This window comes from Arabidopsis thaliana, chromosome 4 (assembly GCF_000001735.4).
Source record: "Arabidopsis thaliana chromosome 4, partial sequence".
Classification (NCBI taxonomy): Eukaryota; Viridiplantae; Streptophyta; class Magnoliopsida; order Brassicales; family Brassicaceae; genus Arabidopsis; species Arabidopsis thaliana.
This window is the reverse complement of record NC_003075.7, coordinates 4221916-4239773: the sequence shown is the minus strand read 5'-3', so window position 1 is coordinate 4239773 and position 17858 is coordinate 4221916. Positions and strand designations below refer to the sequence as shown.

The 17858-nt window shown below is 33.4% G+C and overlaps 6 pseudogenes across 6 annotated transcripts; 5 read left to right on the top strand and 1 right to left on the bottom strand.

The window, feature by feature from the left end:
- Positions 1-1402: 1402 nt before the first annotated feature.
- Positions 1403-4000, top strand: AT4G07454 (annotated as a pseudogene; the record flags this gene model as incomplete). The annotated part of the gene is made up of 1 exon: positions 1403-4000.
- Positions 4001-5306: 1306 nt separating this feature from the next.
- On the bottom strand, positions 5307-6002 carry AT4G07452 (annotated as a pseudogene; the record flags this gene model as incomplete). The annotated part of the gene is made up of 1 exon: positions 5307-6002.
- Positions 6003-8553: 2551 nt separating this feature from the next.
- AT4G07450 lies at positions 8554-10619 on the top strand (annotated as a pseudogene; the record flags this gene model as incomplete). The annotated part of the gene is made up of 10 exons: positions 8554-8613; positions 8687-8807; positions 8902-8998; positions 9088-9212; positions 9283-9367; positions 9444-9573; positions 9669-9862; positions 9948-10071; positions 10149-10358; positions 10446-10619.
- Positions 10620-11486: 867 nt separating this feature from the next.
- On the top strand, positions 11487-12791 carry AT4G07440 (annotated as a pseudogene; the record flags this gene model as incomplete). The annotated part of the gene is made up of 6 exons: positions 11487-11621; positions 11728-11998; positions 12107-12221; positions 12357-12466; positions 12553-12640; positions 12725-12791.
- Positions 12792-14197: 1406 nt separating this feature from the next.
- AT4G07435 lies at positions 14198-15285 on the top strand (annotated as a pseudogene; the record flags this gene model as incomplete). Its single annotated transcript has 6 exons — positions 14198-14264; positions 14302-14463; positions 14553-14667; positions 14872-14963; positions 15039-15123; positions 15225-15285.
- A 961-nt stretch (positions 15286-16246) lies between these two features.
- On the top strand, positions 16247-17406 carry AT4G07430 (annotated as a pseudogene; the record flags this gene model as incomplete). Its single annotated transcript has 5 exons — positions 16247-16384; positions 16462-16726; positions 16863-16965; positions 17045-17263; positions 17373-17406.
- Between the last annotated feature and the right edge of the window lie 452 nt (positions 17407-17858).

Here is a 17858-nt window from a genome sequence, read left to right as displayed (position 1 = left end):
TCCTGCGACCGAATATGTCATTGGCATCTGACGGGCTGAAATGAGCTTCCTAGTGATCGAGTATGTCATTGATCAAACTGGGCTTTAGGGGCTCCGTCTTGCAATCGACTAAGATGCAGTGAAGTCGAGATTGAATGGTCCAGCGATCCTGTGATCGAGTGCGATCGAGTGGATGTCATGAGGTGGTGATCGAGTGGCTTCTTCGGCTTCTCTTCTATTCTTTGTTCTCAGCTTGTCTGGTTGAGTGCAGAAAGAGCAGATAGGCTTCTTGGTGGTCGAGTGGTGATCGAGTGGTTCTGATGGGGTGATTCCTCCGGCTTCGCGATTGAGTGAAACTGAGCTGCTTGCTTCTCCGGGGTTGCGATAGAGTGATTTGCCCTGGCAGGGCTCCGAGGCTGCGATAGAGTACTTTTGCTGAAGGCGTCATTGGGCATTCCGACTTCATATTCTGTTTTTCCTCTGTTTGAACTCCAAAAGCATCCAAAATACCTGAAAACAACCAAATATGCCATGCACATGCAATCCTAATGCAAAATCGTCCTAAGTATGTAAAACACACTAAAACGACTCCTAATGAGATGATTTATGGATGAAACAATGACAAAGTGGTGAAGAATGAATGCCTAAATCATGCAAATTATAGACATATCACAAACACACATAGTTTTTCATACGAAGGAAAACGCCTTACGTTATTGCAATCTCAAAAGTGTTCTGAGCCATTGGTTACAAGTCAAGATATTGAGAAGAAATCTGTGTCTTTGGAAGAGACGAAACCTGTACTCTTAATAAATAAGTCTCAACTGTTCGAAGAACTTCAAGAGGAGGAAGTAGCATTTGTGCTAATGATGGAAACAAGTACAGTCTCTATAAATTAATACTAGATAAATTAATAATTTCTATAAATTAATAAATTCTTCCGATTCCGAGTTGGGACCAGTGTAAAAATTGATACAAATTGATAAATTAATAAGATAGTAACTTTTTTTGAAAATCTTATGTAAATATATGGTCCCATCAATATTATAAATTAATAATTGTATAAATTTATGAATATATATATTTATATTTATGAATATATATTATGTAAAAATTTAGTAAAATATGACTCTAGTATTTCTTTTATACAATTTAAATTAATTTTTTGTAGAGTTCCGATCTAATATTTTTACCAAGTACAAAAAGTTTATTTTGTTTTAAACCTAATAATGGTTTTATACTTGTAATTGATTTTAAAAAGATTATTGATTATATAGAAAAACCTATTTTTTAAATCAAATTTTGTAAGAAATTACAAAAATTTGTAAAATATCTCTATCAATTAATAATTATTAATTTATCGATAAATTAATACCTCTTTAAATTAACAAATTTTTCCGGTCCCGACATTATTAATTTATAGAGTTTTTACATGTCTTCACCTGTCGCTGCGGTACGAGACGCATTTCGTGAATTGTTAGCAGAATTTCAAGATGTTTTTCCTGAAGAGTTACTTAATGAATTGCCTCCATTACGTGATATTCAACATTGTATAGACTTGGCTTCGAGTGCAATTTTGCCTAATCGACCACACTATCGCATGAGTCCTATGGAACAAGATGAATTACGAAGGCAAGTAGAAGAACTTCTTTCTAAAGGGCATGTCCGTGAAAGCTTAAGTCCTTGCGCTGTTCCCGCATTGCTAATTCCTAAGAAGGATGGTTCTTGGTGTATGTGTGTCGATAGTAGAGCGATCAATAAAATTACAATTCGCTATTGATTTCCAATTCCGCGTTTGGATGACCTTTTGGATCAAATTGGCTCTGCTACGATATTTTCCAAGCTGGATCTTAAGAGTGGATATCATCAAATCCGTATACGTCCTAGTGATGAGTGGAAAACGGCGTTTAAAACAAGAGAAGGTTTGTTTGAATGGCTTGTGATGTCGTTTGGTCTCTCTAATGCGCCAAGCACATTTATGCGTGTTATGAATCAAGCTTACGCCCGTTCATTGGTCGTTTTGTAGTTGTCTTTGATGATATATTGAATTTCAGTTTGTCCCTTGAAGACCACCTTAGTCACTTACGTGAGGTACTCTTGGTGCTGCGACGAGAGAAATTATTTGGGGCTGTGCAGAAGTGTTCGTTTGGTGTGGAGGAAGTTCTGTTTTTGGCGAATATAGTGTCGAGACATGGATTGAAAGTGGACTCGGCAAAGGTAAGTACCATCGAGTCTTGGCCAACTCCACAATCAGGTACAAATTTTTACCGGCGTTTTGTCTCGCATTTTAGTAGCATCATGGCGCCTATTACAAATTGTATGAAAGCTACAAAGTTTTCATGGACACAAGAAGTTGATTCTGCATTTCACATGATTAAGAAAAAGTTAACAACAGCTCCGGTTCTCGTTCTTCCTTGTTTTGACGTTGCATTTGAACTCCATTGCGACGCTTCAAAATCAGGTATTGGTGGCGTATTGAGTCAATTGGGTCGACCTGTTGCATTTTTTAGTGAGAAGATAGCTGGAGCAAGGGGTCGTTACAGCACTTATGATGTTGAATTATATGTCGTGGTTCAATCCATAAAACATTGGCGGCATTATCTTTTTCATCGTGAGTTTGTTCTTTATACAGATCATGATGCTCTTAAACATATGGGTTCTCAAGACAAGGTTTCGGCGAGACATGCTTCCTGGTTTGCATATTTGCAACAATTCTCCTTTGTGATTAAACATAAAGCTGGTACTTTGAACAAGGTAGCCGATGCTTCAAGCCGAAGACATTCTCTCTTGACGACATTTCATATGTCAATTACGGGTTTTGAAGTCCTTCCTACATTTTATCCTACTGATGTTTTTTCGCTAAGATTTGGAATGACGCGACCAATGGGATTGGTGATGAGTATCTCATTTATGATGGATTTTTGTTTTGGGGTTCTCGGCTATGTATTCCTGATTGTAGCTTGAGGTTGAAGTTAATTAGCGAGCTTCATGGAGAAGGTCATGTTGGAAGAGATGGCACACTTCAATTGATAAGCTCATCGTATTTTTGGCCAACCTTAAGACGTGATGTTGAAAGATTCATTGTTCGTTGTGGTGTTTGTCAAACTGCTAAAGGTAAAGCTTCTAATGCTGGCCTATACTTGCCTCTTCCGATTCCAACACAGCCATGGACTGACATTAGCATGGATTTTGTACTTGGACTACCACAAACACAACGAGGTAATGATTCCATCTTTGTTGTTGTCGATCATTTTTCCAAGATGGTGCATTTTATTCCGTGTAAGAAGACCACCGATGCGGTACAAGTTGCGATTTTGTTCTTTCGGGAAGTATATAAACTTCATGGTTTACCTATGTCTATTGTATCGGATTGTGACTCTCGTTTTCTAAGTCATTTTTGGAGATCTTTGTGGCGGCTGCTACGTACGAAATTGGACATGAGTTCGGCTTATCATCCTCAAACCGATGGCCAAACCGAAGTGACAAATCGAGCTTTGGGTGATTTGGTTGAGATGTTTGGTTGGTGATAATATCAAATCTTGGGATACGGTTATTTGCCAGGCAGAGTTTGCTCACAATAGAGCTCTAATCGGAGTACCGGGTTTAGTCCATTTCAAGTGGTCTATGGTTTGTTACCTCGCTGCCCTGCAGATCTTGGTATCTCTCCAGATCGTACTCGCTTTCATGGTAGAGCCTGTGATTTTGTTGATGATTTTGCAGCTGTTCATGAAAAGGTCCATTCCAATCTTGAAATTGCAACGGAGAAGTACAAGAAAGCTGATGATGCTCATCGTCGGGATGTTACGTTTAATGTGGGAGACTTAGTTTGGGCGGTGCTGACCAAAGATCGTTTTAAACCGGGAACGTACAATAAGCTGAAGTCAAGAAAGATTGGTCCACTTCAAGTTCTTGAGAAGATTAACAACAATGCGTATCGCCTTCAATTGCCGCCACATATGCAGACCGCAGACGTCTTCAATGTGAAACATCTGGTTCCTTATGTCGCTAGTGAGGAAGCTGAATATTCGAGAACAAATTTTCTTTCTACCCCGGGTGACCTGATGTAGCGTCATCATCCATCTATCTCTTTATTGGGTTTTTCCTTTTAAGTTTTCATAATACTCTTGTTGGGCTTTCTTTATTTTGAATGACGGTTTAGTGTTGCTTAGTCGACAAGCTTTCATCATTTAGGGTTTTCGTTTTTAGGAGAGTATAAATACTCTTATTCTTGTAAGCTTATAACTTGGTTGTTTTCGTTTTATAAAAGAGAAGCTTTTCTCATCTGAAGTCTTTGAGTTCTTCTTTCTTTTGATCCATAGATACTTAAGAAAGCTAAAGATCCGAGCTACGAACGAATACTCTTGATCCATTGATACAAGAGCTTTCAATCGTATATTTCCCTACATTACTAACCCTAGGTGTGCCTTCATCACAAGCAAAACCTAGCCGTCGCCGAGAGCTGCCAACTCGCCACCGTACCTCTTGAGCTCGAAGATCACCATCTCCCTCTTCTTCTCTTTCGTTTTGTATAAGATTCTTTAAGGTGGAGCTTTGCCTCTTGTGTTCTACATTCAAAGAAGTAATCTCTGAACCCCTTTTAAGTTTTATTTGTCTTTTTATTATGACTTACTCAACCCAACTTTTGATTAGCTCCTTTGCCATGAGCGAGTAGATCTCTAGTTGGGTTTGAGGGGGTTTCAAAGGGGAATTCATGGGGACTTTAGATCTGATTTAGGTTGGTGGTTTCTATGGTTTTGCTTGATCGTTTACACTATTCTTTCTAGTTGAATTTAATCTTAATGCAGGTATGTCTGAAACGCCAACTTGTACTTGATCTTAGGTATTTTATACTTGGCAAAATCTTGTATAATTGCTTGAACTATCTCAACTGAATAAAGAACTATAATCGTTGCTCACCCGCCAAGTGATAGGGACTTATGGACTAGAATCAAACTTGAACTTAATGCTTTCATCTGTATCTCGAAACTATGTTAGCACCTCCTAGCCGTGTGGGCAACTGAGTGGCGAGGTATAGTGAGAATAGCCGGCTTTCACCTAACGAGAATTGGGAAGTAAAAAAACTAACCATATTATCACCTAAATTGGGATCTATACCTTTATTTTGAACCATGATATCCGGAGAAACCCCCAAAGACCTAACACTTCTCTCTTATTGCTTATCGTCTATTTTAGTTACTTGTCTTTTATTTTGCTTATTCACTGCATACAACAACCCCCTCTCTTTTTGTTTGGTCCTAGCTTCACTCTCTTCTGAAGGATTTCTTTGAACTACTTCTCTCCTTGTGGATTCGATCCTAAAGTACTACTCATATATATTGTGCACTTGCAGTAGTCGTTATGTTTGTGATATCTTCAGCAATGGCCGATTCTATTATTGTACGGGTACGATTGCAACCCCATCTAAGCAACGAAATCTCATCCTCTTTGACTACGTTCCCAAATCGCTCTCCAATGGTGTTGATTGAATCATACACCCAAGCTTGTAACACGAAAGCCATACCACTGATGGTGTACGACTTGCCAATAGGCCTCGGCAACTTTATAGAAACAACAAGGGTTTCAAATGCTGACCGACCCCATGGATAAGTCTTCATGGTTTCGTCATCAAAAACTCTTTTGGCACTCTCAAATGGTATCCTAGAGTTAGGATGCAAGCCAAACCATATACGCTTTTCAAGAGGCCATGCTCTGCACACTACTAAGCCTCGCCTATGTTCATCTAACTTAAGACCTTCACCGGTTGGCACACCCAATTCCCTGAAGAACGTTTTGTAGTCCACTGCATGCTTAAACTGTTCTCTCGGTAGTGGATCTGTGTTAAACTGCGTGATATGACCAAATTCATTCAAGCCAAACCTGATAGGTTGACCAGCCACGAGACAACAAATCTCCTTTTTCAGTATTCTTAACTGTCTGTAGAGTAGATAATGTATAATCTTACCAGACCAAAGAAAATGGCTATTAACTAGCTTAGCAATTAATCCAAGAGGTGTCTCTTTCATTTGATCTCATGTATCTTGTCCTATTGATTCTCTAATCAGAGGGAAATCTCCCATCTTGATGTTCTGATTAATGGCTTTAGCCTCTAGATTAGAATCCCCCGCTAGGTAAAGTCTTGGACGGTAATCCCTTGCTTGGTCTTCAGACATCTGATAAACCATAAATCAGCCGTAAGCATAAATTAACTCAGCAACAACATAAAACAACTCAGCCACAGATAACATAACTCAGCCAAACCATAAACCAAACTCAGCCATAGGATAACAAAAACTCAGCCAAAACATAAAACAAACTCAGCCACATCATAACAGATACTCGGCCACGGATGTAAGGTTAAACCATAACTTAGATAAAACGTAAAACAAACTCAGCCACAACATAAAACAACTCAGCCACAGATAACATAACTCAGCCAAACCATAAACCAAACTCAGCCATAACATAACAGAAACTCAGCCCAAACATAAAACAAACTCAACCACATCATAACAGAAACTCGGCCACGGATGTAAGGTTAAACCATAACTCAGACAAAACGTAAAACAAACTCAGCCACGAATGCATTGATAAACCATAACTCAACCACATCATATAACAAACTCAGCCACATATGCATTGATAAAATCATAACTCAACCACATCATATAACAAACTCAGACACAGATGCATTGATAAATTATAAATCAGTCGGCAAACAAATAGTAACTCAGCCATCAAATCAAATAGATATAACAAATCAGACACCATATGTCAATCAACGACGGCAAAAACCAGCCGGAATAAGCATCGTTAAAAACCATCAATAACATCGCGATAGTTTTCGAAAAACGGTTTCAGTGACGGGAATCACTTGCTATTGAACTTAGATGTCAGATTCTTGTCGGAAAATTTGAAGTAAAGTTAGGTTATAGACTTACCGGAACTTAGACAAATTGAGTTCATATGCGAATTGATAGGGATGTGACTTTACTCAACTTGCAATGCGACACCGCTGTTAGAGTTTCAGACGAAACAGACGAGAGATAGAGAAAACGGCGGCGAAATTAGGGTTAGATATCGTTTTCCCGTCGAGAGAGAGAGCGACAGTTTTTTTTTTCCGCTGATGAACAGTACTGTTCGGGAGGAAACCGAAAGGTTTATGCGGTTTCAGATGACGTGGATTATGTGTAATGACGTGGATTGATGACATGGATAATCAATCTTTTTCATAGAAGTATAGAACGTACTCAAATGATCTACACTATTATTTGAGACGTACGTTAAGTGATTCTCAGTTAAAACAAAAAAATTACCTTAAAATCATATGTTTAAAATGTTAATGTCATGGAAAAATTTACCTTTAACTGAGAATCACTTAACTTACGTTATAATCTTGGCCATTCGATTGAATTATTTGTGTCTGTTCGATCTCTCGCCTTCACTTAAAAAACACGCGGATCCTTTTGACCCGGATTTACAATTTTTGGGTCATACGTTATAATCTTGGCCATTCGATTGAAGTGTTTGTGTCCGTTCGATCTCTCGCCTTCACTTAAAAAACACGCGGATCTTTTTGACCCTGGTTTACAACTTTTGGGTTATGCGTTATAATCTTGGTCATTCAATTGAATTGTTTTTATCCGTTCGATTTCGTATTTTCCAAAAAAATACACGTGCATTTTTTATTAATAAAACAAAAAATGGAATTCTCCTTTTAATCCTGGCCGTTGAATAGATTTATTTCAAGTCGTCCGATTTTGTAGTTTCATGCATAAATTCATCCGACTCTATTTCAGGAAACTAATCGTATTAATTTCATTAAATATTTGGCGTATCTTCGTGGATGACGATGAAACAGTATTTCGTATGGATCTTCTTTGAGAATTATCTTACATTTTCTCCATAATTATAGCACATATAATATTTCGTTTGGATCTTCTTTTTGAATTATCTTACATTTTCTCCATAATTATAGCACATCTAATATTTCTTTGCGATCTTCTTTTGGAATTATTTTACATTTCTCCATAATTCTAACATATCTAATATTTCGTTTCAATTCTCTTTTGCACTTATCTTACATTTTTTTCAAGTATTCCCTATATTCATACCTACTTTTATGGAAATGATAAATATTTTCCTATAATCATCGGATTTTTTATATCGAATAAACTTGAATTCCAAGGATAATATCTTTTGCGCATGTTTTTTTGACCAAACTGCTCATTCTTATAAATATCGGACGCCTCATTTCAATCTACTCACTCAGCTTACACTCACACAGTTTCATTTCCAAATTCATTTTTTAAAATGATGCTCGCCAATCCTCTTCCATTCACTCCCTTGAAATCGCTAAAACCTTACAAGAACGCTTGGCGTATTCAGGTTAAATTGCTTCATGTTTGGAGGCAATATTCTGTAAAGGCTGGTGAATCCATCGAAATAGTTTTGGTTGATTAAGGTGTACGTATTATAGTTTCTACTTTATATTTTCGTAATCCTTAATAGTGTGTTCAAGCATCATTTTCATTTACTAATTATTATTTAAATTATTTTGTCATATATGGTGATAAGATGTATGCTGCTGTGAGAAGAGAGCATATCAAGAAGTTTGAAAGGTGCTTAATCGAGGGTGTTTGGAAGATTATTACGACAATCACTCTAAATCTTACAAGTGGCCAGTATCGTATTTTTGACTTGAAACAAGATTGGTTTTGTTTTCAAAACCACGGTCTCTCCATGTGATACCGTTTCTGATGCTTTGTTCCTCTCACTTGCTAAGTTTGATGTGATCCTCTCTGGATCCGCTAACTCAAATATCTTGCACAGTTAGATTCAAGTTTTCATTTTATTTTCGAACATACATGCATTATCTCTTATATAGTCATTATATTCATAGATTTATTCTATTTGTCTATACAGATGTTATGGGTCAGGTTGTCGATCGGTCTAAAATCCAAGATCTTAACGCTAACAACAAGCCCACCAAAAAAATCGATTTCCATTTGAGAGATCAGCAGTACAAACAATCTATATTCATATTCATTCTTATTTAAAGTTTGTTGTTTTTTTACTTTTTATTAATAAATTTATTCTTTCCATTTTTAGTGACACTCGCTTGGCATGTACACTTTGGGGAAAGTATGCTGAGATTGTTGACCAAGCTTGCCAGGAGTCAGCCGATGGTACTGTTGTTTGCTTAATCCGATTTGCGAAGATCAATCTCTACAACGGTAATTATATTGTTATGTGTTACTACATATCTATACTATTTAAAAACACGACCTTATATTTTTAAAACAGATACTAAGAGTGTTTCCAATTCTTTTGATGTTTCACAAGTCTTCGTGGATCCCACGTTGGCTGAGTTGGGTCTTTTTAAGCAAAGGTAATTGTATTTATTTGTCACTAAATATATTTGTTTCTACATAATATTAAGCAATGTATATTTTCTTGATATATAGCATACCAACTGATGGGTTAACTTTGGGAAGTTCTGGATCTTTTCACAAGAGGCTCTATGCACCAAGAACTGGGGATGACGATGGTGATTATCCAAGGCAAACAATCAAGGACGTCCTCACATCTTCTGATGTACTATTCATTAATTTATTTTTCCTACAAACCTTTTTATTACCTTTTTATATTTTTAACTTAGTTTGTTAATTCCTCTTTATATTAATTTGAAGGTGGGTAAGTGCAAAACAGTTTGCACTGTTTCGGCAATTGATACAGATTGGCCGTGGTACTATTTTTGTTGTCGTGCTCACAACAAGAAGGTTGTCGAAGAGGAAGCTATCAAACTTGAAGATGTCAAGCTACCTCAAAAGCCAAGATTTTGGTGTGAAATATGCAATGGTTTTGCAAAATATGTTGTTGCCAAGTTAATCTTTATGAAATCTTTATATTGAATGTATTATTAATTATAATTTGGTGTTTAGAAGCTAATAATCCTATTTAACTTTTAGGTTTTGGTTACATCTCCATATTATGGGCCAAACCGGTGAAGCTAGATGCATGTTATTCGACAGTCATGCAAAGGAAATTTTTGGCACTATTGCCCCTGAATTGCTTGATGGGTCATTTGATGAGGTATAATGCCTTTTTAAAAATAAACTCTTTCATTAAAATGACCACGTTCATGTTATAATAATCTATATTTTCTGTAGATCGAAGACCCAACTGTTTTGCCTGATGTGATCAATGGTTTGAAAGGGAAGACTTTTCAGTTTCTATTTTGCATTCAAAGGGAAAACATATTTGGTGGATATGATTCATTCACTGTTGCCCGAGTCTACACCGGTAACATTGTTGATGAAATCGTTCAAGAAGACTCTGATGCATACGTTGATCCATCATCCTTAATTTCGATCGAACAGGTTTGTCAAATAACATTAAACTATTCCAATTATTTATATTTATTTTTTAGGGTTGTCTTATTAAAATGTTTTTGTATTTTCATATAGAGTTCCCTTATGCTCACTAATGGTGTTGACCTTTTTGATGTCGATTTGTCGTCAACCTCTACTCCATCATCAAAACGAAAAGATTCAGATGATGTTGATGGAAATGATCAGGCTTCCACAAGTAGGAAGAAGTGTTCTAGGATGACCATGTCTGAGGAAGGCTCCGGCGAATGATGCTCAATGACTACTCCAGCTTTGATCGTTTTCTTCTTTCTTATTTATTTGCTTAAAGTTATCAGAGTTATTTTACTTTTTAAGATCTAAAATATCTTTATTTTATTTGTGGAATTTTTTTGGGAATTAATAAAGTTATTTCAATTATATGTCGTTTTGTTTTGTTAAATCTAAATTTTTTGAATACACAGAGCTGAGATTTGATTACTCTCTTATTTTCACCAAATTTTATGTTGTAGAATTTTTACACAAAGTAAGAATAACAACTTTTCATGAAATATTATTATTTTGTTAGTTTAACTATAATATTAGTTATATTTCTCTCTTCTTTTATTGGTTAACAATAAAAATAGTAATGATGTTGATGTAGAACATCAATCTTGATGAAAGAAGAAAAAAACTCAAAACATCAAATTTTCAGAAAAGAAAATTGTTTATTATTAAGAAACACATGATTTGGTTTTTATAATGTTAATCATACTAAGAACAATAAACAATTTTGCTAATTTTGTGTTAAATATTCTACAAAATCAGAATTAGCAAAGATTTTGTACACTAAATAATCCGTCTTATTAAATATGATTAATCATGATAACTCAAACAAAATAACCTATTCCTATTTTTTCATAGATTCTCATTTTATTAATTATAATATTTAGTAACACGCTAAGAAATAAATGTCATCATTATTGTTCTAACCTATAAGAAATCCTATTGGTTCTAGACGATTCGTTTCCTTTTTACACTTCAACTTTTCATCATTGTATCTTTCCCCAATTATATAAAATCAAAAACCTCAAGTCTAAAAAAATTAGGTTTAACTCTTTATCTTTCTAAACAAAAAAAAAACTTCCTTGGATACACATAATGTCTGTTCACAAACTCACCGATTTGAGGGATACCTCAACTAACTGGAAGATTAACGTGAAGATCCTATCAATTTGGAATCATCCTCCAAATAGTCATGGTGAAATTACGACCATGATTCTTCATGATGACAAGGTTTGTATTTTCACTTTTTTTTTCTTTTAATCCCAGTTTACTTTGTTATTATTGAAACAGATCATCACAAACTATTTAATCTTTGAGTTATTTGGACTTTTTTCAGAATAACCGTGTTGATGCAACAATTCCTCAAGGAAACTATCACAATCCCTTCCGTCCGTTTCTCAAGCCTGGCACATGGATTCACATCTCTGGCTTTCGGGTCGTTGTTCCTCAATCAAGGGTTAGGTATTCTTCCTTTCGATTCCACATCAAATTCATTTGGGAAACAAGTGTTTACCCTCTTCCGGAACTTGTGAAAAGAGACTTCTTTGACTTCATTTTTCCCATTGACCTTAAGTATCCATGTCTTGAGGATTGGGATTATGTCACGGGTAAGTTTTTAGTCAATCTATGTTCTTCTCATTTTAAGAATTAATTTTTGATAGTAGTTTATGTTATTATTTTTTGAATATGGTATTAATATAGTATTCTATACTTAGATGCAATGGGTGTGGTGACAAATATCTCGGCTATTAAGAAATTTCTATTTGTTTGTCGCCAAGGTGAAACCGACTATGAATCAAGATATGTCTCATTCGAACTTTTGGACAATATGTAAGTTGTAGTGTTTTTAAGTATGTTTAGTAATGTGTCATCTGTCTGAAAAATTAGCTTAATAATGCATTGCTTAGTCTAATATTTTATCATATTGGTTAGGGGAGAGAAAATGAAATGCTATGCTGTTGGAAGATACTGTGAACTTTTTGTTACAAATTTCTCAAAATGTATTAGTTCAGCGGCTTATAACTATCAGCCCATTGTTGCCATTGTGAGATTTTGGAGAATAGCTGAGATTGAGGGTTAGTTATTTTTGTTTCTATTGTAATTCTATTTACTTATGATTGTTATTTGTATTATATAATTTTAAATGAAACTAATGGAACAGGTGAGAATGTTTTGAAGAGAGAATTTGGATGTTCAAGAATTTACCTCAATCCAACCAATTTCCCTGAGATAGATATTCAAAGCTACATGTAAGAATTTTATCATTTTTTTATTGTATTGGTTAACCATAACATCAATTAATCAATACAATTTTTTTTTTTTCTCTTTTACAGCCGCGGTTTCGAAGATTATGATGAACTTCCAGAGAACCCAAGGATGAAAGTGATTGAAGATAATTAGGAGTTTGACCTCCCAGCTCCTATTCTTATTTAAATTATGTTTCGAACTTATTTAAATTTCCTGCAAACTTTATCATTGTAAGTTATTTTTTTTAAAAAAATTTGCTTATGTTTTGAACCTATTTAAGTATTGTATTCCCTTTTTATTTTTATATATTTTATGTTTTGTTAAACTCCTAACAAAGTTTATAAGTATGACATAAAAATCTACAAACAAACTCATATATAAATTTGCAACGATTACATATAAATATAGTTGTAGTATTTTTTTATTTCTCTTAAAATACTATCCTTTTAATTTATTTTATTTGACATATCATTATTTATGATTCTTTTTAAAAGGAAATTAAAATTATTGGGTATCAAGAATAAAACATTAAAAACTTTGAGATAAATCATTCTTGGAAACATAAGGATCATTTATTATTAAGTTCATTTCTTTTCAACTCAATGTCATTGTCCTATACAAAAAGTAATCTTAAATATTTGGACTCTTTATATTTATAACCCTACAAAAGCATTATCTTTCAGTATCTTGTCTCTCGTATTAAAATAATATTGATTTTGAAAACCTAGGTACTCCTTTTAAAGTTTCTTTTTGGATATAGATGAAAGTCACATCATTACTTTTGTGACTTAAAAATAATCGATACATATATAACAGTTAGAATTTAATTTCTAAGGAATGTAATATATATATATATATATAGATCAGTTTATTCTAAATATATTTTGCTCTCATACATATTTTCTGGAGTAATAAAGTAGATTTTATTGAGTAGATACAAATATTAACATCTATATTCTCTTCAATCTATTTATGAGACTTGCTTTCTCAATTAAATCTATTGTTCACATCTTTTCTTTCCATCTTTTCCAAGATTGATAACAAGATTAGTCAACTCATCCAAGAGATATGACAACTTATGTCACATTTTGGTTCTTTCAAAATTTATTAAATTTCGTAAGTAACCATAAAAAGCACTATAATTTACCATCGAGATTCCAAATTCGATTGACAAGATTTGCATGACATTTAACTTTTTCTATTTAATATACAAGTAATATTCTAAACTGTCAAAGGACACAACCTGAAAAAAAGGTAACCTCCTCTCTTATTTTCATCCATTATTTACCTTCGACATCTTTCTTCTACCCTATTAGTTTCAAAAAGAAAAAGATGTTGAGAGATGATAGAGGTGGTTATTTTAAAGGTATCTCATATCTATTTCAACTTTCTCAAAAAAAAAAAATTGAAAGGTTTTTGTGAAGCTACTATGTTGGTGGATAACACTTCCTCATGAGGGTGGGAAGTGTTACCAAATGATCTTGTGCGACGAGATGGTAATTTGTTTTTTGGATCTAATCTATTAATAATTCATAAGTCAATTTTTTTTTTAGGGCACAATGATTGATGCCATTTGTGCTTATTTCTACATTGGATATGACGTCCCTACAGTTCTCAATGAAGGAGGTTGGTTTCTTGGAAAACATACCTTTGATCAAATCAGGCGGCGGTAGAAAACCTCCCTTAACCGATAATAAGTTGAGAATCAAGTTCATTCAGACTACCAAAATGTCTCCTGTGCCTAATAGAGAATCAAGTAACTTTTTCCGATTTGTTGCCTTCTCTATGATCGAAAACAAGACTATTGATTCTTCAACTGTCCATGGTAACTTTCTTATTTAGATTTTTCACTAATATAAAGTCTATTTTTTTGAAAATATTAATCTTTCATATTATCGTTTTTTTTGTTTGTAGATGCTTATGGTATTGTCGTCAGAGTTGGGAATATAACAAGACTGGACTTTGTCCCTCAAGCTTCAGAAAATCCTATACTTTCTCAATTTCTCGAATTTGAGATTAAAAATTCTTGGTTAGTATTTTCCACTATATAGTTCGTCATCTATTTGGTTATATATTTGAATGCACAAACATAGTAAATATTGTTATCTTTATAGTTGGTTTAATTCATAGAACTTAGATGTTTGGTGGAATAATTTGATATTGTTATTAGGGGTAAATCTCTGATATGTGTTGCAAGCGGATATACTTGTGAGTTGTTTGTGCAATTATGGAGGGAATTTGGTATAGAACTTGGTTATCATTGGAACTTTGGTATGAATCCTACAATCTGTGTGCTACGATTTTGGAATGTTGATGATCATGAAGGTATATTTAAGACTCATTTTATCTTATCTATAATTTATATAGCTACTTCATATAATAAAAACATTAATATTTTAGGTCGTCAATGTCTAATCTCACATAATGGTGCTTCAAGAATTACATTCAATCAAAGTTACCCAGAAATTAACATGGATCGCGTCAGGTAAGAACGTTTATATTTTTATTATCCCTTAACTGTTTATTGTATTTTTTAAAATTTTGGTCTTGGTTATTTTTAATTTTTCTATTTTCCTACTGTTTCAGAACTCAATTCCTTCAACGGATGCAAACACCTGAGCTAGGTGAAGTTGTGGACGAGAACTGAAAATGCAACACCAGACCCCTATCTATCGTTTTGTTTAAAAACTTATCTATTATGTTTTAAAGTTGTACTTTTAAAGACTTTGTTAAACTTTAACTTTATTATGCTTCTTTTTATTTAATGCTTATTAAATAACTATATAACTGTAAACTTAGATCAAATTATAACTGCTTTTAGATTAGCCAATTATTAGTTTATTTTGGTTTAAATAATGTTGATATTTTATTGATTTTAATAATACGTATTTGGATTGCAAATTTTGATTACAATGTAATCTAAAATATGAGTTAGATATCTATACTATTAAACAAAGAAAAATAAAAACCAAACCTTAGAGTTTATTAGAAGATTTGTCCAAAGAAATATGTCGTTAAAATCAACATCGTTAGATAATCTTCTAAGTTGAAAACATTTATTATTTCAACTCTTATATATAAGTGCCATAATATAATTAAATTATAGATTCTGTTGTTAACAATATATTTGCATATATATATTGTTTCCTAATTAGTAATCACTTCTATTATTAAAAATATTTTAAAATTTTGTTACTTATTTCTCTGCATAATTATTAACTTTTATGGAAATTTTGTTATTATATGTCTCAAACATTATAGGATCATGTGATTATTAGTAATTTATCCACGCAGTTAAAACAATTGGTATTTATATAACAAATCCAATTAATAATAACGATACAATATTTATATTATTTCCTAAAATATAAGACTCGCCAAATTTATAATTTTATTAATAATTGAGTTATTCAAAATATATTACAGAATCTTCAAGATTACGAAGTGACTTGAAACGTCATGACTATTATTACTTTTTTAAAAAATTGCGTCTAAAACATGCCTCTACGGTGTATTTGTCTCTCTTATATATATATATATATATATCGCTATCATTGGCATCTCATAAAACGAATACAAAAAAGTAACTAAGAAATTTCTGCCAAAAGATGGAATCGTTTCATCCTCTTTCACTGTTGAAACCGTCTATTACAGGATGGTGTATTCGTGGGAGAGTTGTGAGGACATTCTTAGTTTCGCTGGTTCCATCTTCAAAGGTTATGGGTTTGATTCTTGCCGACGAACATGTAAGTATTGACTGTTTTGTAATGATAATTTTAGGTTTGCATGTTTTAGAATTTTGATTAGTATGTTTGATCCGTAGGGTATGACTATTGAAACTACTGTTGGATATAAGATGTCGGATCACTATAAACATTTTATTAATGAAGGAGAATGGGTAACGATAACAAGTTTTGGAGTTGTTGAGAACTCGTGTTCTGTCAGGGCAACAACTCATACCTTCAAAATTGGATTTTCTGTTGACACTGTCGTTAGATTAACAAGTCTGGTACCCGCTATTCTTCACAATCGTCTAGCATCCTTCTCTTCGATTATTGATGATGAAATCGATAAATCTGTTTTAGTCGGTGAGATTTTTATGAATTTGTTGTGGTCATTATTTTATATCATGCATCTTAGTGTTCATTAGTTTTGTCATTTTCAATATCAACTGTATATATTTGACTCTGATTTATTTTAATTAATTTATGTAATTTGTTGGAGACTTGGTGGGAGCGATCTATGATGTTGGAGAATTGATTAACACAAGACCTAAGCAAAACAACGTCGATGATTTGACGCTAACATTCAAAATAAGTGACAATGAGTAAGTTTCCTTCTTTGATAGTTTAATTCGAATTACCTAAATTATACTATTCTAATACTATTTTTGATTTTATGTTTAGAAACCGTGTTTTTGAATGTCTAGCTACTAAGAAGGAAGCTCTTGACTTTGATCATAATTATCATCGATATGGTGGTGGAGTTATTGTCGCTGTTCTTGGGTGGTGGAAGATTGACCGTTATTTTGATGGTCCAAAGAACGTACGTGTTTGCAGCGCAGGCCCGATATCAACCGTCTTTCCGGATCCTGATATTCCCGAGTCTAACGAGATCCATGAGATGTAAGTTTTGATCTATTCATATATTCTTACATTTCGTTATTAGTAATTATATAAACGAAATATCTATACTATTATTTATAATTGCATGCCACATTTGTTTGTTTTGTAGGCTACGTGATGAAGGTGCAAGGAATGGCGGTTGAACATCTACTTAAAATAATGTTTTTGTGTTTATCTTTTTGAACTCGGTCTTATATTATTTTTATTTCTGTATGAACAAGTTTCTATTTTTATTTTTTGGTACCGGCCTAATGGTCGTCTTGTTATTTATTGTGTATGATTTTGGTTATGACTCTTACATATTTCGAATTTAGAATACCTTCTAAAACTTGATATCTTACAATATCGCATCGCTATTATTGACAAAATTTAATATGATTCATCCTAAAATAAATAATAATGTTACTAAATATTACGTATTATTGCTTCTTTTTTAACATCTTATTATTGTTTTATATCTCTAATTCTAATATTTATTTATTTGTCGGTCTCTATCAGAATTGCAAAATTTAGTAAAATCTATTTATTACACAAATGGCTTATGTCTCATATAATATAATTATTTTATCATCAAATGTTAGTTTCACATTCTGTA